Raw genomic sequence first — 26,303 nt, 5'->3', positions numbered from 1 at the left:
CTGATAGAGCCAGGATTCCGCGGGCTTGAATGATGAGTGAATGGAAGCATGGCCCACTGGACTGGGCAAATTTGGGCTGTCTGGACATTGCTACTCCTCACCCAGCCCTTGGGAGGGAAAGGAGGTCCGGATGATGATGATGATGATGATGAGAATTTTTAGAAGTAGTAGTAGTAGTAGTAGCAGTTGTAGTAGTAGTCGTAGTACGGTAGTAACAGTAGTACAGTAATAGTAGTAGTAGTAGGCTCATTGAATGTGAACCTGGTGGACTGCAGGATGAAGTTGCCCTCTTCCTGCAGCCCACTATCCTCACTTCGGGCAGACGGGGAGGGAGTTGAGAGAAATATGTATAACTGGGCAACTCCACCACCCAGTTTTATTGGTGCCATCACATGAAGGCGTCTCTCTAGACCTCGCCAATGAAATAACAGGATTAAACTTATGAGGACATTTTGAGTTACAAGGCACTAGTTTGAGCGAGAGAGAGTGAATGATTAAGTGAGAAAGTGAAAGAATGAATCATTGAGCAATACTGAGAAAACCAGTAAATGGGAGAGGGAAAATGAATAAGTGAGTCAGCCAATAAGTGAGTGAGTGAGAGAGATAACGAGTAAATGAGGCATTGTGAGTGTCTGAGTCGGCAAGTGCTTGAGAAATTGAATTTCTTTACTCAAGAGTACCTACCTTGTATCTCTCTCTCTCTCTCTCTCTGTCTGTCTGTCTGTCTGTCTCTTTCTCTCTCTCTCTCTCTCTCCCAAGTTAACAGGGAAGACAAAATCAGTACCATAGAGAGAGAGAGAGAGAGAGAGAGAGAGAGTTGGCTTCGTTCTACAAAATGGTTACAGGTCAAAGAAAGGCTAGAAGCCATCAATCACGCTGTCAGTTTTCAAGTACTTCCTTCGCAAACTTTTTCTTTCTCTCCTTTCCCTCGCTCACTTTCTCTCTCCCTTCTTTCCCCCTGACTCACTTTTACTTCACTGGTTGCACTCTGTCTTACCTCCATCAACCCTTATCCTTCCCCCCTTCTCTCTCTCTCTCTCTCTCTCTCTCTCTTTTCCTTTTTTCCATCCTTCCCACTCCTCTGCCTTTGTCTCAGTTACATTTTCATCTATCTCTCTTCCTTCAATCTCTTTCTTTATTCTTGTTCATTTCTCTTGTTGCTTGCTTTTTCTCGCACTATTTCTCCCACTTTACTTATATTACGATTCTTCTAGTTTCCTTTTTTCCCTCTTGATTTTACTCTTCCTCTCTCCCTTTATTCTTCCCCCCCCCCCTCTCTCTCTCAGACATATCCACACACCTCTTCAAAGACTTTCCTTTCAATTTATTTTTCTTTCTGTCCTAATGCCTGTTTTTACTTCCTGTATACATCAGCACGACAGATATACATATATATATATATATATATATATATATATATATATATATATAGAGAGAGAGAGAGAGAGAGAGAGAGAGAGAGAGAGAGAGAGAGAGAGAGAGAGAGACAGACAGACAGAGACAGAGACAGAGAGACAGAGACAGACAGACAGACAGAGACAGTAGAGTGGGAGGGTCTAAGTTATAGTAATAAATGGCGAAGCAACTTGTCTATATTACAGCATCGAACACATTGTCGGGGTAAAGAAAGGAAGGAAGGAAGGAAGGAAGGAAGGAAGGGGAGAGAGTGAAAAAAGGCAAAATTAAGTAGAGGGAGAGGAAAGTAAAGAGACTAGAAGGAAACAAGGAAGAAAAGAAGGAAGAGTGATGACCGTGTTAACTGCCAGCGTGAGACGATTATTCTCAGTTAAGTGTATATAGAAGCCTGAGAGTCATGATATTGGTCGGATCAACTCTAGTTCTGTATTCCAGCTTACCCAAACGATTATAGCGTTAATTCCCCTCCTGCCTCTCCCCTGACCTGTGTCACCACACGAAGGCATCTCTCTCAATCTCTAAGAATTTACTTCTCACACACTTAACTCGCAGACACAGACATTCCTTCCTCCTTCTGGCAAAAATTAAAGAAATAACAAAGATATAATAAATAAGAAATAAAATTCTGGAGGGAGCGCTCCCATAAAATGATGCGTTTGCATCTAAGTGAACTTTTAATAATGAAAGAAAAACATTCGGGAGCCGAATGCTAAGAGCCCGCCAGAATATGCTGGTAGTCCAAGTGTAAGATTCTGGCCATATCTTGATACCCTGAAGGTTTCATGTTGATCGTTCAAGCCGTTCATGAGATATAATGGTGCTAAAGGCGGTTGATAAAAACTAGTTGAATTTTGGCAGCCATTTTGGTGACCTTGATTGACCCCGACTGCCCATTTTCAAACTCGTCCAAGAGTTTGGTCATATCTTGATACCTTTGAAGGCTTCATGTTGATAGCTCAAGCTGTTCACGAGATACAGTAGGAACACACACACACACACACACACACACACACACACACACACATATATATATATATATACTGTATGTATATATATATATATATACTGTATGTATATATATATATATATATATATATATATATATATATATATATATATACATATATATATATATATATATATATATATATATATATATATATATATATATACATATATATATATATATATATATATATATATATATATATATACATATATATATATATATACATATTATAATTACAAATCATAATAGATAGATAGATAAATAGATAGATAGACAGCCCTCTGCGAGCCTGGGGAAAGGAAATGAGTTTGCAAGTTACACTGAGGAAAGCTGACGACAGCGGCCAGTAAGGAGATGATGCAGTTAGCTGTCAGCAGTCCTCTCGTGAACAAAGACCTAGTAACCATACACACACATATACACACATACTCACACACAGGCTTCTTAAACTTTCCATCCACGAGGAACACACGTGATACGTCTCCTGTTTCACCAGAATTTAGGAATGAGAGCTCAGAAGGAGACAGGCCTTAGAAGAGACAGGTCACAGGGAGAAGGGCTTGGCAACTGAGAGAGAGGGACAGATAGAGAGAGAGAGACAGAGATATAGCTAGAGGGACTGGACTCTATACTTACGCTCTGTGTGAGAGACTTGTTAATATTTCCAAGACAAATAAAAATAGTCCCATACTATTCTTTACCTCTCCTGTCACTACATGACAAATGGGAAGCTACTCCAAGATATAAAAACCGCTCGTCCTCAAGTCTAAAAAATATATATATATATATATATATATATATATATATATATATATATATATAACTCAACCACAAAGGAACCACACAGTCTTTTATGACACAAAGTCATTTATGACATTTGGTAGCAGCGAACGTATACGAACCTCGTCTACGAATCAACATTGAATTCCTACAAAATATCAAGATTGAAAACAAAAAGAATACCTCTCACAACCAACAACACAAACAGCTCCTGACAGTATTCTCTCCAACCAGCCCCCTCCGTCTCCCCGATCATCATGCTAATGCAGAGGTCAAGAGATCACACGACGCCTTGCAAGTAGTTTAACAAAATATTGATACGATCTTGCAACTTCTACGACGAACCAGCGAATCTACGGACATCGTCTCCGAATTAAAAGCAAATTTCTACAAAAGCAAGTGAGACTCTACAAGATTAGCTTCAGTTCTACAGGGAATCCCTACAAAATACAGCCTACAATGCAAATAGTCTACAAGTCTACAAAACAACTCTATAATCTTCACGTAACTTCAAGCAGCAAGAAGAATATAAAACAAAGCAAGTAAAGAAGAGGAAACACCGAAGCAACAAGCACACAAGCCCCCACCACTCCCTCCCGCCTATGCTGACCCAGAGGTCAAGACACGCAGCAAAACACCAAGTCCATATTCACAACTCATCTTACTCACCCGTCTTCACTCAAGTTACTCATCGCTACTCATTCACTCACCACAGCTACCAGTGTGGGAAGCCGACGTCACCATGTGCTGAGATGACATCACAACGCGAGTCTGCCATGCCAAGCAACGTGTGACTGACACCAGGCACTTCTCACCCACTACTCATTACTCATTATTCACATAGCTCCTACTCATACTCATTTATTTTCACAGTTAAGTTGGAAATTCGACGTTCTATGCTGAGGTTTGCCTGGGACAGCCGTTAACCACCACAAATACCAGGCCATGGAATTTCCTGAGTAATATCGTCCATCAACACACCACTAGAATTATCAAGAAATCTTCAATCAAACCTGTATTTTTCTTCTGAGATCGACTTTTGTATCGACACACCTCTACGACCTGTATCAAGTGGGTAAAATTATATTTGCTCATTTCTTCTCAGTGCTAAAATTAGCTATATTCAACTTATTTACTCATCTATTTTGCTAGGACATAAATAAACAAGAGACGTATTTCATAACACCATATCTTAATGACAGGAATATTTTCGCCACCACCCACGTTAATACCAGATGACACACAATTTGCCACAACAACAGATTCACAATTAAGAGATCCCCAAGGCAACACACCAGATAACACACAAATTCCCACAACATCAGACTCACATTAAGAGGCAGCCCACCCCTTGTACAAACCTCACCACACACTAAAGATAAAGAAACAAATACGGGAGTTTCAGATGATGAGTGGGAAACCCCCTCTGACATAGAGAGTGTGGACTTTGCCGCTGCCTTGCACACATATGCCAATATACTTAACAGGGTTCACCAGTCCGGTCATACATATTCCACCATTCCCTCACACAACGATAAACACGTACAAGTTGAATTAACAGGGCAATCATTAAAAATGGATCAAGAAACAAATACCGCTGATCTAACAACCACACCTCACGTGTTTGTGTATCACGAGGATAAAACTGCCCCAAAATTCTCTGGCACAGACAAAGATCGCATTGATGTCATTTCATTAGTCAGTCAGTGCGAACAAATGTTCATCAAGCGCCACATACTAGATGAACAAGAGAAAATTGCTATTTTTTCATCTTGCATAAGCCAGGAAAGATGTCCAGCAAGCAATTTATTGCGCTCAGATAAGCTCCATCGTGCTAGGACATATGATGAATTTAAAACTGAATTTCTGAAGAAATTTTCTGGAGGTATGAACTTCTTGCCAGGTATAATTCCAGAATTACATAAAATTGTAGATCTTGTAAGGGAGCACACTACAAACTATGTGCTCAGTGAAATAACTGCTGATGTCTCCATAATCAAGAGAACTTTGTTAGCTACTCTGGAGAATTCTAATTGGATAACAGATGATGGAAAGATGTCCCCAGACCTCGTCGTGGACATCTTTGGTTATGTAGCTGCCTTGTGTAAATTACCTGATAGGACCCTTAAGATCGCCAAGACAATCGCGTACACCCCAGGAATGTGCTTGCTAGACTTAATGAACGAGGTAGAGATGCAGTGCAGTAAAGCAGGTGTGGTCGACACACATGCACATTCTGGTAGAATCAGGGTACCTGAGACAGTATCAGCTGTGAAAACATCTACACCGACCCCAAACAGAGAACAAAATCGATCGCGACCAGAAATGAGGCAGCCCAAACAAACAAAGACGCCTAGACCTCGTTCCCAGACGCCTTCCTACAGGCAGTTTCATAAGTTTTCGCGCAGCCCGAGCAGGTCTCGCGCCATAAACAACATTTCGTATGGGAAATCACCTCGTAGGTCACAGTCAAGGGATAGGTCCATTCTATGTCATTATTGTGCAAAACCAGGACACACAAGGTATGAATGCTTTATCAAGGCAAAAGAGGACAAACAAAAGGCACAAGGATTTGGTCCTTACTGTAGGCATCATAGATACCAAGGGCACTGGACTAGTGATTGCAAAACAGTAGAAAAAATTGTGTCTATGTTCAAATCGGGGGAAGACCAAGTCATGACAAAAAACGAACAAACGTAAAGAAGAACAAGGCTAAACTTCACATAGGAGGCATGTTGGGAAATGAGTGTATCTTGATACCGGCTGTATGTGAGGATCAAAATGTTTCCTTATTTTTAGATACAGGCTCTCCAGTGAACTTAATAACACATGAAGAACTAAATAGAATTCTTAAAAATAAAAAGAAAGTAACTTTTCTGGATGAAGCTGATTCAGATTTATACACAGTAGATGGACAAGAGATTACAGTGAAGGGTATGATAAGATTAAATCTCAGTTTCACAGAAACTACAAGACCATTCTCTGCATTTTTCTATATCGTTGAAAACTTAGCAATTAAAGCTCATATGTTACTGGGCTTAAGATCCATGAGAGCTGAGAACATAACTATACTCCCACAAATGAATGGAATAGACTTTGATAATGAATTCATAGAGGAAATAACTTCAGAGCCCTCACCGATTGGTAGAAGAGAGCCAAAACGAATTGGTAATATTAAAGGCTTAAACAAACATACACAAACAGATGAGTGTATAGATCCACTCGCACCACCAACCCCATCCTCCAGAATTAGTGACCCAGATGACAGTACTGATTTATCAATTTTTCCAGCCCATCGCACTAATGATTTGGTTATACCACCTAATTCATACATGAAGGTTACCATAAAGAGCAAAATACGGAATAGTACTGTTCTTGTCTTAGAAGAATTATGTAAAGTAAAGGGATTGTCAGTAGGAAACGCATTATGTCATACGAACGACGAAGGGCAAACTCAGATATTCATAATTAATCACATGAATGGGGAAGTTCAGTTGAAAAAGGGAACTTGCATAGTTAATATTGAAAAATGTCCCACCCCTGTGAAGGAAATAGTTATAGCTGGAGTAACAAGTGAGATAAAATCTACGGATAGAGAAAGAATAAAAGAGAATTTAATTCACTCAGGTGAATTTGACGAAGAAAATGATTTGTTAACCCTGCTGGAAACACACAGGGACACGGTAGCATTGCCCGGAGAACAATTAGGGTGTACTAACTTGATTAATCACATGATTAATGTGCACCCAGAAACACCACCAATTTTCGTACCAGCTTACCGCATACCACACTCCCAACGTACACTTGCAAATCAGTATGTCGATGAAATGTTAAAACTTGGAATTATTGAGCCTTCAGTTTCCCCGTGGAACGCCCCCCTATTCTTCGTGCCCAAACGAAATGGAGAAATGCGTGCGGTAGTAGATTACCGTAAACTAAATAATCACACAATCCCAGACAGATTTCCCATGCCATTGCTAAGCGATGTTCTACAGAATAATGGTCCTAAGAATAATATATTCTCGACCATCGATCTCCTAAACGGCTACTATCAGATTCCGGTATCTCAGGAGTCACGTAAATACACTGCCTTTTCAACAAACAGAGGCCATTATCAATATACAAGAATGCCAATGGGACTGAGGACAGCCCCAGGCACATTCCAGCATCTTATGAATTACGTATTGTCCGGAATTTTAGGACAAGGAATATTTGTTTATCTTGACGATATTATTATCGCAACGAAGAATATTAAGGATCATCTCAGGAAATTAGACTTACTCTTACAAAAGCTTAGTGATGCTGGATTAAAAATTAAACTTTCTAAATGCAAATTTTGCTTTAAGGAAATAAATTTCTTAGGCCACAAATTAAGTTCTGATGGTATTCACACCACTGATGACAAAATACAGGCAGTGAGAGATTTTCCTGAACCCACTACGACTGACGAAGTTAGACAATTTTTAGGTCTGGCTGGGTACTATAGGTCATTCGTACCACAGTTCTCTCATATAGCCTTCCCTCTATTCCAACTACTCAAAAAAGATGCTGTATTCCAATGGGAAGAAGAACAAAAAGGGCATTTAACAATCTAAAAATTAAACTAACAAATGCACCTTGTTTAGCATATCCGGATTACACAAAATCATTTCTTATTTGTACAGACGCATCAGTTAAAGGATTAGGGGCTGTACTGATGCAGGAAGATAAAAGAGGAAAGAATCAACCGATTGCATTTGCCAGCAGACAAACAAGAGGTGCGGAGAAAAATTATTGCACTACAGACTTAGAGGCACTTGCAGTGGTTTTTGCATTACAAAAGTTTCGAGATTTGGTATATGGTTACGAAATCCACTTATTCACCGACCATAAACCACTGGTGGGTATGTTTAAAGAAAAACTCCTTTCTGGGAGGAGAGCAAGATGGAAGTGTACAGTTGAAAACTACAATGTACAAATTCATTATATACAAGGTAAAATGAACATGGTAGCTGACGCATTATCTAGGAACCCGAACACAATTCAGGTCGCGGCGTTAGATCTCAAAGGAAATATCCCAAACCACGAAGATATCGCAAAGGCACAAAGACTTGACCCAATATGGTCTAAAGTAATATACAAGTTAGAAAGTGGAGATGACATACAATTACCCAAACTGCATGTCCCACTTGAACATACAAAATTAACTCTAAACAACCAAAACGCCAAAGAAATACTAACCAGTTGGTAGTACCTAATGACATGATACCCCAAGTATTACGATTGATACACGACAGCCCACATGCAGGATATCCTGGAAAGGATAAGACATTCAACCAAGCCCAGCTATTATATTACTGGCCTTCATTACGAAAAGATATAAACAATCATATAGACAGATGCGAATCATGTGCGAAACACAAAGGATACCCAATCACACCTGCACCGATGGGTAATTACCCTGTACCATATCAGCCATGGGACGTTGTCGCTGTTGATTTACTCAAGATGCCATTATCATACAATAATAACCTATACTTATTCGTAGCAACGGATCATTTTTCCCGTTATGTCATTTTAGCTCCAATTAAAGATAAGACAGCAGAGACAGTAGCAAAGGCAATAACAGATAATGTAATATGTCGCTTTACTACCCCAAAGGTATTAATAAGTGATAATGGAGGAGAATTTAATTCTGAGATCTTACAAGAAATATGTAAACAATACAACATCAAAAAGGTTAACTTTTTGGCCTATCACCCAGCATCGAATGGGCTGGTAGAGAGACAAAATAAAAAGGTATTCGATGTGCTACGACACATTCTCAGTGAAAATTATGCAAGCTGGGATGATTGGATTCCCAGAGTAGAGGCCTCAATTAATGGGTCTATAAATAAATCCATCGGTGACACACCACATTTCATTATATATGGCACAGATAAAAAATTACCATATGAGCTCCTAGAAGGTGACAGCATGCCTATATACAATTACGATGATTACTCTAAACTCCGTTTACGTGAATTCCAGGACATTCACAAAAGAGTCAAAAAAACAATTAACGATGTCCAAGGAAGAAATGACGGAGGCATTTAACAAGAAGGCAAAAGATTCGCCTATCAGCTTAGGAGACATTGTTTACGGAGTCATTCATACGAGAGACAATAAATTATCCCCAAAATTTGAGGGCCCATACAGAGTAATTAACATAAAAGCAAAGTTTTAATTAAGTCACTTTCAAGAGGCGAGGAGAAACAAGTTCATATTGACCATTTAAAACGAGTTTCAAGGGAATTATCACATAATTATTCAGCCTCGGATACAACCGAACAGGTGAACGTACCTCAAGAAACCAAGCAAGAACACAACAATGATTACAAAAAGAAATTAAGGTCATACACCAAACAATCGAATATAGGTGCAACTATTCCAATAAAATCTACAGTACATCATTTACGAGAATTAAATATCGATTTAAACTCCTTCTATAAATGAAATAACAATCAACCGTAATGCACATCATCACTATCATCGACCACAGCATTATAGGAAATTAATAGATTTTTTTTTTTCGGTAGGTTACGATGAAGGGACTTATGCTATGGATTCTCCTCTACATAGCAAGAGGATATGCGCACTTAGACCCCAAACATATAGTACGACAAGGATGCCTCATAGCTCCAACGGCCACGACTACAATCGTTAAGGACGTCATGAGTACTGAAATAAGTCTAGATTACTTGTATGACTTACCTACTTATCTAGAAAGACTTGCGAAGCCGATGCGAACTCTGGACTTCATGATAGGAAATTATGTTTCACAAGCACATAACACCAAGGAAGTGAATGAAATGGTGAAGTTAGCGAAATGGAAACTAGAACAGGCGAAATCAACTATGCTCGTCATGATCCAAGATCTCCCATCTTATGGAACGGAGGTACTGAGCGACAGGAACAACATCACACGTACTCGCCAAAAGCGCGGTTTGTTCGACCTGGGCGGCGCAGTTCTTGGGAACATCTTTGGATTGGCTACAGAGGATGACCTTAAAGAAATAAACAACAAATTTAATAAGATAGCTCAGGTACTAACATACCAAGATAAATTCATTAAAGGACAGAACTCAGCAATGAAGACAATTGTGAAAAATCTGAAACAAGCAGAAAACATAGCTCTCGAGAGTGTAGATAAAATAAATGAATTAGAGGGAAACTTACACTTTTCCAGCACTTCTCCATCATCACAGAACATATTGACACGATTCTACTACAATTAGAGAACACTAGAGATCGTTTCAGGGCACTTATGCAAGGAATTTCGAATGCTGGTGATGGCAAGATCACAAATGACTTACTCCCAGTTCATGAGCTACGTCAGATAGTTAGTCAAGGCATACATAAACATAAATTGAAGCCGTTGTTCCGCAGTAGGGAATTTATGCAATATTACCCGTATTTAGAAGCAACACTAACACCAACATCAGTGGTAGTTCATGTACCATTCATCACTGAAGACCTGTTCACAGTATACCAAATACACCCTTTCCCCTATAAAAATAACAACACTTTGGTCATCATCAACATCAACACAGACACCGAACTCATCATGGTCTCCAAGAGACAGGACACTGTCACTTTCGCAAGTGAGTCAACGATTGAACGAAAGTGCCGCACATCCTTACATGCTGTTCATCTTTGTCCTGCGTACATTTTCACGTTTCAGCCTACTGATACAGCCCCTTGTGAAATGGCTATCATCAGAAATGACAATATTCATCATCACTGCAACTTCACTTTTGCTCCAGTTAAACTTGTACACCATCAACGCATTGGACACTCACAGTTTTTTTATTTCCCTCATAACACATCAGTTTACATAGTCTGTCCAGATATACCACCATCTCATACATCAGCATCAGGATTATACATAGCACCAGACTACTGTGCGGTATTTACACCAGCCATGTCTACTTTATCCACCATCAATCACTACGCCATTCTCAATCATACACACAAACATTTCCACCCACTGCCTGATATGAACTTAAACATGAGCACAAGTATTAAGCTGACTTCACCTAAGTTTGAAACTATGCAGCTGATCAATGAAACAATGAAGCCCTGGGAAGATTTGAGTTTGAGTATGTTCAACCCATATTATGTGTATAGCCCAGCACCTACTGTCTTTATAATCGTCTGCATTGTAGTTGCAGTACTGCTGTTCGCAATGCACAGAATGCATGCAAGAATTGGTAATTTGGAGTCATTATTTAGTGGGGGGAGAGTTAACATCACAGTTAACCACCCTGAATGAAGTGTATATATTTTGTATATAGTATTAATTATACATATATAAAAAAAATACAAAGAAGAATGACCCATATGTGGCAGACCAGTACCATTATCATTAAATGAAATATTAATAACTCTTACCATAATCTTCATTTTAAACAATTTTTTATTCTTGCATGTATGCATTTCACTATAATAACCCAAGTACATACTGTATTACAGTTAAATAATTTACTTTAATGCATTTATTCAAATATGTATACAACTTGTTTAAAATGTAATATTACTGAATAATCACTATTTACTATGAATAATATATGTATACAATATTCATACAATTATGTTACTTTTACAATATTATGTATTTCACTTAATTAGCTTATAAGTTCATTATAATGTGTATATAGTATGTATTAATATATTAGGACTATTAACTGTCGATGGTACGCCATTTTCGCGCGGCCGAGCAGATATCAGGACTACATATTATAATTACAAATCATAATAGATAGATAGATAAATAGATAGATAGACAGCCCTCTGCGAGCCTGAGAAAAGGAAATGAGTTTGCAAGTTACACTGAGGAAAGCTGACGACAGCAGCCAGTAAGGAGATGATGCAGTTAGCTGTCAGCAGTCCTCTCGTGAACAAAGACCTAGTAACCATACACACACATATACACACATACTCACACACAGGCTTCTTAAACTTTCCATCCACGAGGAACACACGTGATACGTCTCCTGTTTCACCAGAATTTAGGAATGAGAGCTCAGAAGGAGACAGGCCTTAGAAGAGACAGGTCACAGGGAGAAGGGCTTGGCAACTGAGAGAGAGGGACAGATAGAGAGAGAGAGACAGAGATATAGCTAGCAGGACTGGACTCTATACTTACGCTCTGTGTGAGAGACTTGTTAATATTTCCAAGACATATAAAAATAGTCCCATACTATTCTTTACCTCTCCTGTCACTACATGACAAATGGGAAGCTACTCCAAGATATAAAAACCGCTCGTCCACAAGTCTAAAATATATATATATAACTCAACCACAAAGGAACCACACAGTCTTTTATGACACAAAGTCATTTATGACACTGTATACGGTAGTATATATATAAGATAGGACAAATGTGCTATTCCAAGTGGATTTCAATTAGGTAGGAATAGTTTATTGTCGTCCTAATCAATTAAGTCGCACAAAGTTGAGTCTAAATTGGTATGTGTAACTATATTCAACTTTTTTCCAGCTGATAATCCACTTTCGTGAATGTGGCACCTGCCCACTCCTGCCGCGTGATTGGCTGGTTTCAATTTCATACCTGAACTATCATATTGACAAAGAACAACTGTGCCTTATATTCCAATTCTCATAAATGCCGTTTTGCATTGTCATTGTATTATACAAACATACATGAAATGAGTATGTATCTGAGCTTCACCTGAACGGAGTATGAATTTGAGGAAGTTGAACTTGAACTGAAATATTTATTGTTGTAAAAGGTAGATTTGTTACATCTCTGATGAATGATAAATACCGTATATATACTTACGGATATAAATACTCACAGATAATATGGGCGAAGTTATCAAAGCAGTGGAGTGTGATCCATAATAAAGTCTGACATCTTGCAAGACGAGACAACTTGCTTTTCCCGCCTGGCCGTCTCTCGTGTCCCCCCTCCTCTGTAGCGACTGTTCCATTCGCCTTCTCACTTCCACCACTTTACCACTGACAAAACCGCTAATTTACTTAGAATGGTATTATTGTCTAATGTAACAAGTGCCTAAGTATTAAGATACCTTTTGTTTGCACCTACCTAGCCAAATAAGTTTATTTTTAAAAAATATACGGAGATGCAACAACTCTGTACATTTTAGAACAATAAAAATATCTCAATTCAAATTCAACGTCCTCAAATTCATTGTCCGTTTGGATGAAGCACAGATAGGCCTACATACTCGTTTCATGTTTGTTTGTATATTACAATAACAATGCAAAACGGCATTTATGACAATTGGAATATAAGATAAAATTATTTGTTGTAAATATGATATTTCAGGTATGAAATTCAAATCAACCAATCAAGTGGCAGGAGTGCACAGGTGCCACATTCACGAAAGTGGATCATCACTGTTAAAAAATCGAGTATAGTCGTTCTAATTGAGAGGAATAGTTTGTTGTTATTAGGGTCGAGTATGTAACATCCAGCTGAGTCCAAGTTGGCAGGTATAATCGGTTTTTGTTGTAGTCGGTCTTAATCTGCTACACAGCCAGGGAGGATCTCGTGAGCACTCTCTACCCGTTGACGGCCCTGGGATACTATTGTATCCGTAGCAGTATCAGATATTTCTTTTGTAAGACTGTGTATCACACACACACACACACACACACACACACACACACACACACAGAGGCGGGCAAAAACTTTATGGCTCTGCCTTGTAAAGGTGGGCGATTATAATTACAACAAGAATCACCGAAAAGAATATAAAAACAATACAAAAAACAACATCTATTAAGAACCACAAGAACAAAGGAAACACCAAAAAATGGTCAAGACTCACCTGTAAAAACAACACCAAACATACAGAATAAGGACAAGAACATCACCATCAACAACGACAGTAACAACAACAACAACGACGACGACGACGACAACAACAATAATAATAACAATCATAATAATAATAATAATAATAATAATAATAATAATAGGAATAATAATAATAATAATAATAATCTATCTATCTATCTATAGTCCGACGCCCTAATCCCGCAAAGGGTGGCCGGAGACAAAACGCCTCCAAGTCGCTCTGTCATCCACCATTTGACTACCCACTCCCGAACTCCCCCCCCTCCCTCATATCTCTCAACTCCATCCCTCCGCCTCATCCTCGGTCTACCCCTCCCTCTCCCTCCCTCCACCTCACCTATTGTACATACATCCTACATACATCCTCTTAGTCAGTCTTTCATTCTCCATTCTCTCCGCATGTCCAAACCACCTCAGTGTATTTCTCCTAATCTTCTCAACCACATCCACATCCACCCCACAACGTTCCTTCACTTCTTCATTCGTCAACCAGTCCCTCCATGTCACTCCACATGCTCCTCTCAAGTAACTCAGGTCCAAGCCTCGCTTCCATATGTCATGGTAGGGATCACAATACTAACATGCAGCAACTTCTTAACTTCCATACTCACCTCCCTATATCTCATGACTGCTTTTAGTGAACCAACAATCTTCCTTCCCTGCTGTACCCTTTCACGCACTTCATCCCCCAAAGTTCCATCCTTACTCATCACACTACCCAAGTACTTGAATGAACTCACATTCTCGATATCCTCACCATCCAACCTCACTGTACATTCTGTGACTTCATTTCTCTCAAACACCATAACTTTACTTTTGTTTATATTAATTTTCAGCTTCCTCCTCCTACACACTATCCAACCTCACTGCACCGTACATTCTGGGACTTCATTTCTCTCAAACACCATAACTTTACTTTTGTTATCATTAATTTTCAGCTTCCTACTCCTACACACTATCCCAAATTCATTCACCAAACCTTGTAACTCCCATTCATCTTCACGCAACAATACTGTATCATCATCATCATCATCATCATCATCATCATAACAATTACAAAATCAACACTAGCGGCAAAAAAAAAAAAAAAAAAAAAGCAACAAAACAGAAAAACACACAAGCACAGCTGAAACAGAACCAACCATGACAAACATAAACAAAACCAACAACAGCAACACCACCATAACAGAATGGAAGACAGCGCAACTGCTCTGTCTGTCTTTTTATTTCGAGATGGGATAATACAGGAGAGCTTGGAGTAACTTCACTGCTTAAGGTGTAAGAGGGAAATATATAGACTGTTACTACTGTTCTGTTAGCATGAGCGTGGGAAACAGTGATGATGATAATGATGATGATGGTGGTGGTCTTGGTGATGGTAGTGATGGGTGATGGTAATGCATATAAGCATGATGATGATAACCGTGTTACATTTCAAGGATCGGTTTGAGAGAGAGAGAGAGATAGAGAGAGAGAGAAGGGATGGCAAAGGACAGGAAGGGGAGAGAATGCGAAGAATAATGAGAAGAGGGAGAAACAGAAAAATAAAGGTAAGGCAAGGATAGGGAGAGAAGGAAAATAAAGAGATGGAAGAAGAGGAATAAGTGGAGACCATTGAAGGGAAGGAGGAGAGGAGAGGGAAGGAGGGAAAGAGAAGATAGAGAGAATGGATGGCAGAGTCGGAGGGGCTCATGGAAACGAACTACAGAAGTGAGAGGAGGGGAAGAGGGAAAGAGGAGAGGGGAAAGGGAAGAGAAAAAGAAATAGAGAAAGGTGGGGACGGAATTTCGAGGGGAAGAAGTGAATAGAAGGGAAAGATAGACAGAGTAGGAGAAGATGAAGGTGAAGAGAGAGAGAGAGAGAGAGAGAGAGAGAGAGAGAGAGAGAGAGACAGACAGACAGACAGACAGACAGACAGAGACAGACAGACAGAGACAGACAGACAGACACAGACAGACACAAAGAGAGACAGACAGAGAGCAATTTTGTGAAATTCTAACAATTGAAAAATAAATGTGTGTGTGTGTGTGTGTGTGTGTGTGTGTGTGTGTGTGTGTGTGTGTGTGTGTGTCCATTCTCCTTCAAATATTGTTCATATCTTTCTACTTGTTTTATATATCTATGTATCTATTTACTTATGTTTTTATTCACGTTTGTTTGCCTATATGTTTACCTACATATGTGTACACATTAATCATATCGGCTTTATACTTCAGTACTTTACTCGACTCAGTTGTTAGACCCTTTGAGGCTTATTTCACTTGGCTCATTGGCAAAATACGGCAATACTACGGCTCTTCCAAGCAAGTTATCGTGACTAGCACCATATATGAGTGTAAATCTGTCGTTAAAACTTACCTTGGATGTAGAGGAAACATTAATTTCAATTTGAGTAAATAAGCACAGCACGATCACGTGCAGTACTTACATTAATGTTTCAGTACTGATGCCTTCAAGTAATATTGTTCAATATGAAGATTTGGAATTAAGGATTTAAATGCATCCTTCAGTAATTCCTTCAAATCTGGGCAATCCTAAGCTGGTAAGAATCGCTTAGAAACGTTGAGCTTATCCAGGTCCTCAAGAGGGGCGCCTTCACGTGGTGGTACCGATATGACTGGATGGATCTGTTGCCCGGTTATACAATGTTCTGCACCCTCCCTATCTCCAGGAAGGAAAATGGTGGACTGCGGGAAATTGACAAATGAAGCCTGCAGTCTACTAGGTTCACATTTCAGATGAACCTTAAGGCGCCTCCACACGTGTGCTCAAACAAGTGTTGGCAACATGTAAACAACACAGTAACGAACACGCTACAAACATGTTGGGAACAGCAGCATCCAGATCATGTTGGTAACATCATGAGGAAGTCTCAGCTGCCTCGTATGGACACACCCCATCACCTCTGCTGCCATCATACACATTTTTTATCTTGGGAATGCTAGGGATCAAAAGCATATGAAACCGAATTAGATGGATTTCACATTTACAAAGCTATGTATTGATTTTTAGTTAAGTCATCATACGTCAGTATTTGTTCGATATTACAACTGTAATGATTACAATTTCTTTAATGAATGGGCTATTTTCAAACATTCTCTTAAACATACACAAAAACATACACACATATACGTATGTATACATAATCATCATCATCATAATCATCATCATCGCGCCTGTCTGAGAATGAAGGTGGTTGCCAGGCATCACATTTTGATATTGACGAGTTTGTTAGTCATTATTCCCATTCTGGCAACATTCCTGGTGTGTGTGTGTGTGTGTGTGTGTGTGTGTGTGTGTGTGTGTGTGTGTGTGTATAAAGGAAACTGCGGTTCACATGAATGGAACCCTCACTTCACCAGAAATGAGCTTATATTCTGCAAGAGGGTTTGTCTCACTCCGTTCCTCACAATTTTCTTTTATCATAAAAAACATGAATACCTGTGGTTCTCGTATTTTATATTATTAATAATTATTGCTAAAACACATTAAGCATTGAAAATAGCCCATTCATTAAAGAAATTGTAATCATTACAGTTGTAATATCGAACAAATACTGACGTATGATGACTTAACTAAAAATCAATACATAGCTTTGTAAATGTGAAATCCATCTAATTCGGTTTCATATGCTTTTGATCCCTAGCATTCCCAAGATAAAAAATGTGTATAATCATGTCTAGAGTCTGATGACATATAGCAAGACATATTTATGCTGACATCCTGAATGACGAGCACAATCAACCTATTAAAATGTTCATCCATTAATTGTTGGGCACCAGAACCATCACAGACAAGTGTTAACCAGACGTGCACATATTTTCTTCACCTTTGGCTTATGACTAAATTACTATTCTCCTCATTCCCCAATATTTTCCACCACACCGCTCAAACAGGTGTTACCCCCTCCCTCTTGAACCCATTCCAGTTTCACCTCTCACCAATGAACCCCTCGAATGGAACTCGCACCTGGGGAGGGATACTTTTGAGACAGAAAAGCCTATTATAATTTGGCAATCGTCTCTCCATCGTGAGCAGCAGCCTTGTGTGATACCCATAGTGCTGATGAACTCCTCTTCATCTCGGTTTAGCCAATATGAACCATTAGGTTAACGCTTTGGCTGTTGTATAGAATCTTATGAAGCCACAGTTCAGCTGCAAAGGTGCCAACTTCATCTGACACAACAAACTACTCTCTCGCTTCAAGTGAAAACAGTTTTAAATTAAAACCCATTATCAGTGATGTGATTGACATCATGATTAATTAAGCTTTCCCAAAATCAAGCATTAATCCATAATCAAGATAAAGTAAGACCTTGACAGCCATGGTTATTGCCGCCCCTCATCTCCTCCCTTCCCTTCCCTTCCCTCTCTTGATCTTTCACTCACCACCAGCCCCTCCATACACCCCCCTCCCTCTCTCACTCTCCCGTAACTCGTCGGGTAGAAGCGACCCAGAGGTGTGTGTGCTGGTGTCTCCATTTCATCTGCTCACGACTGTACGTCGTTTATATTTATCTTAGGCTACAACCAGATAATTTTATTCTATCTACGGGAGTCATCTATGGCGCGTTTACTCAAACCTAACAAAGATCCCTAATTTCTTACAGCTCAGTTGGTGGCCAGGTGTAGTTAGATTGCAGGATTGATCTGACTAATTACCAAGGAGACTCATTTCTACCTCATAACTAATGCTCACTGAATTTCATACAACCATGACTCAGTATTCAATTTGTGGTAGTTGTCCCTTTCTGTCAGATGAATTCAAATAGACTTTTTAAAAAATCATCTCGTCAATTTAAAGGAGCAATATTTACTTCGCTTTTGATGTCACCAAACGGGTGCTAAGGAGGGAAGCCTTCACTAGGTGGCACCGACTAGTCCTGAGGGCTGATGAAACGGGAGCTCCAGCACTCCCTGTCATCAGCTTTCCAACCACCTCAGGAGTACTGCCCTGCTCGACAGGTGCTAAAGTCTACTCGTCCTACTCCTACCACGATCACCACTAGATCAACTGTCATCTTCCACAAATACCAATCCTACCACAGTTATCAGTCCTACACTTACTACACTTACTACAAGTACCACAATCACAGCTGCCACAACTATCTCAGCTACAGCAATTACCACCACCATTACGTCTACCACAACCACAGCTACATCTACTACCACTACCACCATCTGTGCAAACCGATTAATTAAACACACACACACACACACACACACACACTCGCTAACAGCACCCTCCATATCCGTTCCCACAGCATCCGCACTCATCCATCTCTCTCTCTCTCTCTCTCTCTCTCATACCACAACGACAAAAATGACCAACACCACCATTACAACCGCCTCATCCACCACCACAACCACCACAACCACCACAACTACCACTCCCTCTACGACCATTAATTTTTATCAGTAAGCGTCTCCAATATCTCGTTATTTCCCGATAATGACTCCAGGAAAGGTCGCGTACAGAATAGGGGTGAAAAAAGACACGAAAGAAAGAAAACTAAACAGAAAATAACGAAAATGAATATGCCGGCCAAAAAGCAGAACGAAAATAAGAAAACACGAAAATAACCGATATTGTAAATAAACAAGGAAACAAACGAAGAACCTCAAACCTAATCCCCCTCCCTCTTCACACCACCTGTCTCACACAAACACTTCATCTGTCATCATTATTACGTGGCACACATTAGCACCCACACTAACATGTCACCTCTCTCTCTCTCTCTCTCTCTCTCTCTCTTATGCACATTTCGTCTCATTGCATCACACATTCGCACCTACACATGAACTTCCATCCTCTCTCTCTCTCTCTCTCTCTCTCTCTCTCTCTCTCTCTCTCTCTCTCTCTCTCTCTCTCACACACACACACACACACACACACACACACACACACACACACACAAAATCTCATTACGTCACATTCACACCCATACAAGTACTCTCACCCCTTCCTCCCTCTCACACACACACACACACACACACACACACACACACACTTTTCATCTCATATTACGTAGCACACATTCGAACTAACACGAACACTCAACTCTCTCTCTCTCTCTCTCTCTCTCTCTCTCTCTCCATAAATTAAGCAATAATAAAAAAATATCAAATTTCCACTCACCAGGAATAAAAAATACAAAAAAAGGTGAAAATGGTTTGGCTGTTGTTTTTGTTGTGGTTATTTTATCTAATTGAGACTTACTGCTTATGTGGTTGAGAGAGAGAGAGAGAGAGAGAGAGAGAGAGAGAGATTAACTGTATAGACGCTGCCGTGGGGAGTTAAGGAATAAATCGGATAAAATAAGTTGTACAGAACGGTCATATTATTATTATTATTATTATTATTATTACCTCCGCCGAGGAGCTTATGTTTTCCTCCCCTATCCGTTTGTTTGTTGTTTGGTTGGTTGGTTTGTGAGCAACAAAAACACAAAAACCACTGGACGGATTTCCATGAAACTGGGTAAAAGAATGGGCCTTGGCCCAGAATAGACTCCATTAAAATTTGGTGTGGATCTGTTTATAGGTGCGGATCCAGGATTTTTTTTTTTTTTTTCACTTTCTTTAGCATTGTGAGATACGGCGTTTTCGACATATTCGTAAATTTTTCAGCGAATATTCCATGGATGTTGAAAAAAAATAATCAGGCATATTTAAGATGATTGTATCTACGAATGTTTGCAGTTTGGCGCGAATCCATTTAAATTCCGGATCTGGCGGATTTTAATATGCTTTAATAGAGGGGTAATCTTTTTCCATATTGGATTAGACTTGACTGAATTAAAAGGAACTGCATGTTGGGCATTGGCGCAGATATGCGCTCTAGTGAGTGCCATTCTAGTTATTATTATTATTATAATTATTGTTCCGATTATTATCATAATCAGTTATCATTATTATTTTTTTTTTGTTATTAAGATGAATATTTTAATTACTAAATTCACAGGCTTCTGTGACTCAGTAGCCCAGTTGATTTATGAGACGTTAGGTTGAACAGAACGTAAGTATTTCCCCTACGAAGAGAAGGTTAATGGTGACAACGTCGATGTGTGTGTGTGTGTGTGTGTGTGTGTGTGTGTGTGTGTGTGTGTGTGTGTGTGTGTGTGTGTGTGTGTGTGTGTTGCTCAACAGAATGAAACCGTCTGGCGTTAACTGGGACGGTAAACTTGTCTTGAATAATCACTCATAGTACTGACTCAAACACCCAGCGTTAAGTACAACAAATAATGGGAAATGCCCTAGTAGTAGATGAGTAGATCACAACTTTTCCATTCAGTCATACCAATCACGTACGGTCGCACCCGACACGTTATAACTATGCAAAGAAAATTTGTAGGCGAAAGACAACAATATCCGTCATGTATGGCAAAATCTTATATACATTATAATGGAAAAGTCAACGGGTATTATATTGTGATCAGGAGTAACTATCCTGTTTTTTCTCCCAAGTCTCCTAAAACTGTCATTTCTCTTATTTATCTTGCTGCAGATCCGTGTTACAGCAATAAATGAACACTAAAATGTGATTCTAGTCACAGAGAGATATGGAAAGGACGCTGAACCACAGTACTGCCATTATCTAATACTAAGCTACGTAAAATAAGTTACAAAATGATGATAATTGTGCCAAGTTTTGTTAAAGGATTATAGAATGGAACTCATTGTTTTATTATATTTAAGCGCTCTACTTATCTGGCAGGAATAATTCTCCTTGGTTACTAAAGCCTGTCTCTTTTCATCTAACAAAACTGAATTACTCCCACAACCTGAACAGCCTAGTTGCATGACATTCGATGACCCTTAGTTATGAGGTAGGACTGAATCTCCTTGGTTACTGTTTTCTGCTCTTTCAGCTCATGTACGTCGTTTATATTTAACTTAGGCTACAACCAGATAATTTTATTCTATCTACGGGAGTCATCTATAGCGCGTCTACTCAAACCTAACAAAGATCCCTAATTTCTTACATCTCAGTTGTTGGCCAGGTGTAGTTAGACTGCAGGATTGATCTGACTAATTACCAAGGAGACTCATTTCTACCTCATAACTACTGGTCACTGAATTTCATACAACCACGACTTAGTATTCAAGTTCCGGTAGTTGTCCAGTTCAGTCAGATGAATTCATATAGACTTTTAAAAAAATCATCTCGTCAATCTAAAGGAGCAACATTTACTTCGCTTTTGATGTCACCACATGGGTGCTAAGGAGGGAAGCCTTCACCAGGTGGCACCGACATAACTGGGAGGTGGAACTGCCTGGTTATACGGACGTGTCTCAATTCCCGCCCTATTCCCCGAAAGGAGGGTGGTAAGCTACAGAAGAGTAAGTTCGGCATGCAGTGCATCGGGTTTCCATTCAAATAAGACTAGGATGCTGTTACTAATGCTAGGCCAACTACTACTGCTGCTGCTGGTACTACTTCTGCTACTACTACTACTACTACTACTAATGCTGATAATGATCAACACAAAATGTTTTGTATTAGTACTTGAAGTAATAGTAGTGATAGTGGTTGTCGTAGTAATAGTAATAGTGGTAGTAGTAAAGGTAGTAAAAATAAAAGAATATAAGAGTAGAAGATAACTGCAGTAGGCCGGTTGGCCCAGGCTAGGCAGCTCCTAGAAGAGTAACTGAACTATTAGAATGAGATAAGGATAGCAAAGAAGGCTCTTCCCCGCCCTCCAAACCTCCAACAGAAGAAAGCAGGAAAAATGTCAGAAGGAACACCAAGCAGATTTTTTTTTTTAACAACAGAAAAAATGAGGGAAAAACAATGAATAAAAAAACAATAATCCATACACCAGATTACTGGTATCCTCAGTTCATATAAAATCTGTAACAGTTGGACTTGAACAGCTGTAGGTTGAAGTTTATGGAGAAACAACTCAGGGGAAGCGAGTTCCAAAGAGATGCAATTCAGGGAATAAAAGATTTCTGATAGACGGAAGTTCTTCAATATGGCAGTGACATTCCAATCATGAGCTCTACCCGATGCCCATGTAGCACAGGGGAAGGTATTGAGAGGTAGCACAATGGATGCAACCTCATCTGATCATTTGCCAGAAAACTATCTGTCAAATAATGCAAGGGAGGCAACATTCCTCCTTACCTGTAGGGGAGATAGTTTATTTGTAAGAGCAGGGTTATTGATAATTCTAACAGCTTTGTTCTGAATTATGTCTAGTTGCATTAGTGTAACTTCTCCACATCCACTCCACAGGGACAGACATTTTATAGGGGAGAGTAAAATAAGAGAAAACGTAGTAGTAGTAGTAGTAGTTGCAACTCCAGGCTCATCTCACTGTGAACCCGATGGACTGCAGAATGAAGTTGCCACCTTCCTGCAGCCCACCATCCTCCTATTGTGGAGACAGAATGGATTTGGGTGAAATTGGTATACCTGGGCAGCTAGCTCCTCCATCTAGTTATATTGGTGCCACCACATGAAGGTGTCCCGTCAGACCGCGCCAATGGTCTGAGAGAATAAAATTGATGAGAAAAATTTGAGTTGCAAGGTACTAGTTTTAGCGTGAGAGAGACAGAGTGTGTGAGTAACCTGGGTGAAATAGTGAAAGAATGACTAAACGAGCAGTACTGAGAATTGAGCGAACGGGTGAAAGAAAATGAGTATGTGAGTCAGCCAATGCATGAGTTAATGACAGGGATAACAAGTGAATGGGACACGGTGGGTATATGAGTTAATGAGAGAGTGAATCACTGAATTTCTTCACTCGAGAATACCTACCTTGTTATTCTCTCTCTCTCTCTCTCTCTCTCTCTCTCTCCGCTGAACAGAGATGACAAAACCATTACAAGAGAGAGAGGGGGTGGGGGGAGGGGGGGCTTCGTTTTACAGAATGGTTCCAGGTCAAAGAAAGGTTTTAAGCCATCAATTACTTCGTATTTTTTATTTACCTTCCTCGCTCACTCTTCTTCCTCTCCTGTCCTTTGCTTACTTTGCCTGTCTCTCCTCTCCCTTGCTCACTTTTTTTATACTTCACTGCTCGCACTTTGTATTACCTCCAATAGTTACAATCTTTCCCCTCCTCTCTCTCTCTCTCTCTCTCCCTCTCTCTCTCTCAGTTCAACAGAGCTTTTCAGTGACTTCCCTTTCCATTCATTTTCCTTTGGATCCTAATGTCTGTTTTTACCTCCTTTTTACGTCAACATTACAGAGAGAGGGGGGGGGGAGGATCCTTTCACATACATAATTATGCCATACTAAAAAATGTAATATTTTACTGCTGTCAATATTTATTCATTTTTTATATGTGTATAACTAGGGATACTAATAACTGGTGCAATTCTTGAGGCACAGCTTCCCCTCCCTATCACACACACACACACTCTCTCTCTCTCTCTCTCTCTCTCTCTCTTAAAAATTTACATAAAATCACATTTCTCTGCACCCGGAATGAAAAAAACAAAACAATAAAAATGTAAATGGTTTAGCTGTTTTTTTTTTTTGTTTTGGTTTCTTTAATTGAGGTTTAGTGATTATGTGGTTTTGAGAGAGAGAGAGAGAGAGAGAGAGAGAGAGAGAGTCATCAATATAGACGTTGCCAGGAGGGAGTTAATAAATTGGATGAACTAAGTTGTACAGAACTCATTATTATCATTATTTTATTATTATTATTATTCATTATAATATTACTATGATCACTATCATTATAATTATTAAACTGACGGGCTTCTGTGACTCAGCAGCCCAGCTGATTTATGTGACGTTAGGTGGAACAGGACATAAGTATTTTCCCTACGATGAGGTGATTAATGGTGACAACGACATGTGTGTGTGTGCGTGTGTGTGTTGCTCAACAGAATGGAATCGTCTGGCGTTAGTTAGGATGGTAGACTTGTTCTGATCATATAAAGGTTGAGACAGTAAAAATTCATAGCACTGTCTCGAACACCTTGCGTTAACTAGCACATAACGGAATTAGGAGAATAAAAGATCGCCCCATCCCCATGCAAGAATATCGAGCACGAAAATTCATTCCTATTTGTTGAATATGAACCTCAAAATTTTTAAGATCTAGTACCAACCGTATAAATCTTGGATGGAAATATTTTACATATATTACAACTGAAGAGTCAACGGGACTGATTATGAGGTCAGGAGTAACTATACTGTTTTTACTCCTATTTGGCTTAAAACTCTTTTCTGATCATTTTTCTTGCTCGAATTCTGTGTTGTAGCAAATTATAACTGAATATGATGCTAGTCATGAAGAAGTAATATGGAAAGGACGCTGAGCCATAGTACTGCCTTTTTCTACTACTGAGCTACGTAATATGAGCCACAAAATGACGATAATCTAGGCCAAGTTATGTTAAAGATTTATAGAATGGAACTCACGGTTTTATGATATCTAGGCGCTCTACTTATCAGGCAGGAATAAGTCTCCTTGGTTACTAAAGCCTGTCTCTTTTCATCTAACAAAACTGAATTACTCTCATAACTTGAACAGCCTTGTAGGTCGTGGTTGCATGACATCGATGATCCTTAGTTATGAGGTAGGAATGAATCTCCTTGGTTACTGTTTTCTGCTCTTTCAGCTCATGTACGTCGTTTATATTTAACTTAGGCTACAACCAGATAATTTTATTCTATCTACGGGAGTCATCTATAGCGCGTTTAGTCAAACCTAACAAAGATCCCTAATTTCTTACATCTCAGTTGTTGGCCAGGTGTAGTTAGACTGCAGGATTGATCTGACTAATTACCAAGGAGACTCATTTCTACCTCATAACTACTGGTCACTGAATTTCATACAACCACGACTTAGTATTCAAGTTCCGGTAGTTGTCCAGTTCAGTCAGATAAATTCATATAGACTTTTAAAAAAATCATCTCGTCAATCTAAAGGAGCAATATTTATTTCGCTTTTGATGTCACCACATGGGTGCTAAGGAGGGAAGCCTTCACCAGGTGGCACCGACATAACTGGGAGGTGGAACTGCCTGGTTATACGGACGTGTCTCAATTCCCGCCCTATTCCCCGAAAGGAGGGTGGTAAGCTACAGAAGAGTAAGTTCGGCATGCAGTGCACCGGGTTTCCATTCAAATAAGACTAGGATGCTGTTACTAATGCTAGGCCAACTATTACTGCTGCTGCTGGTACTACTACTACTACTGCTGCTGCTGGTACTACTACTACTACTACTACTACTAATGCTGATGATGATCAACACAAAATGTTTTGTAT

This window comes from Coenobita brevimanus, chromosome 59, assembly GCF_032717465.1.
Source record: "Coenobita brevimanus isolate Jiangsu-jjx chromosome 59, ASM3271746v2, whole genome shotgun sequence".
NCBI classification, from domain to species: Eukaryota; Metazoa; Arthropoda; class Malacostraca; order Decapoda; family Coenobitidae; genus Coenobita; species Coenobita brevimanus.
Note: the sequence above shows the minus strand (reverse complement) of the source record.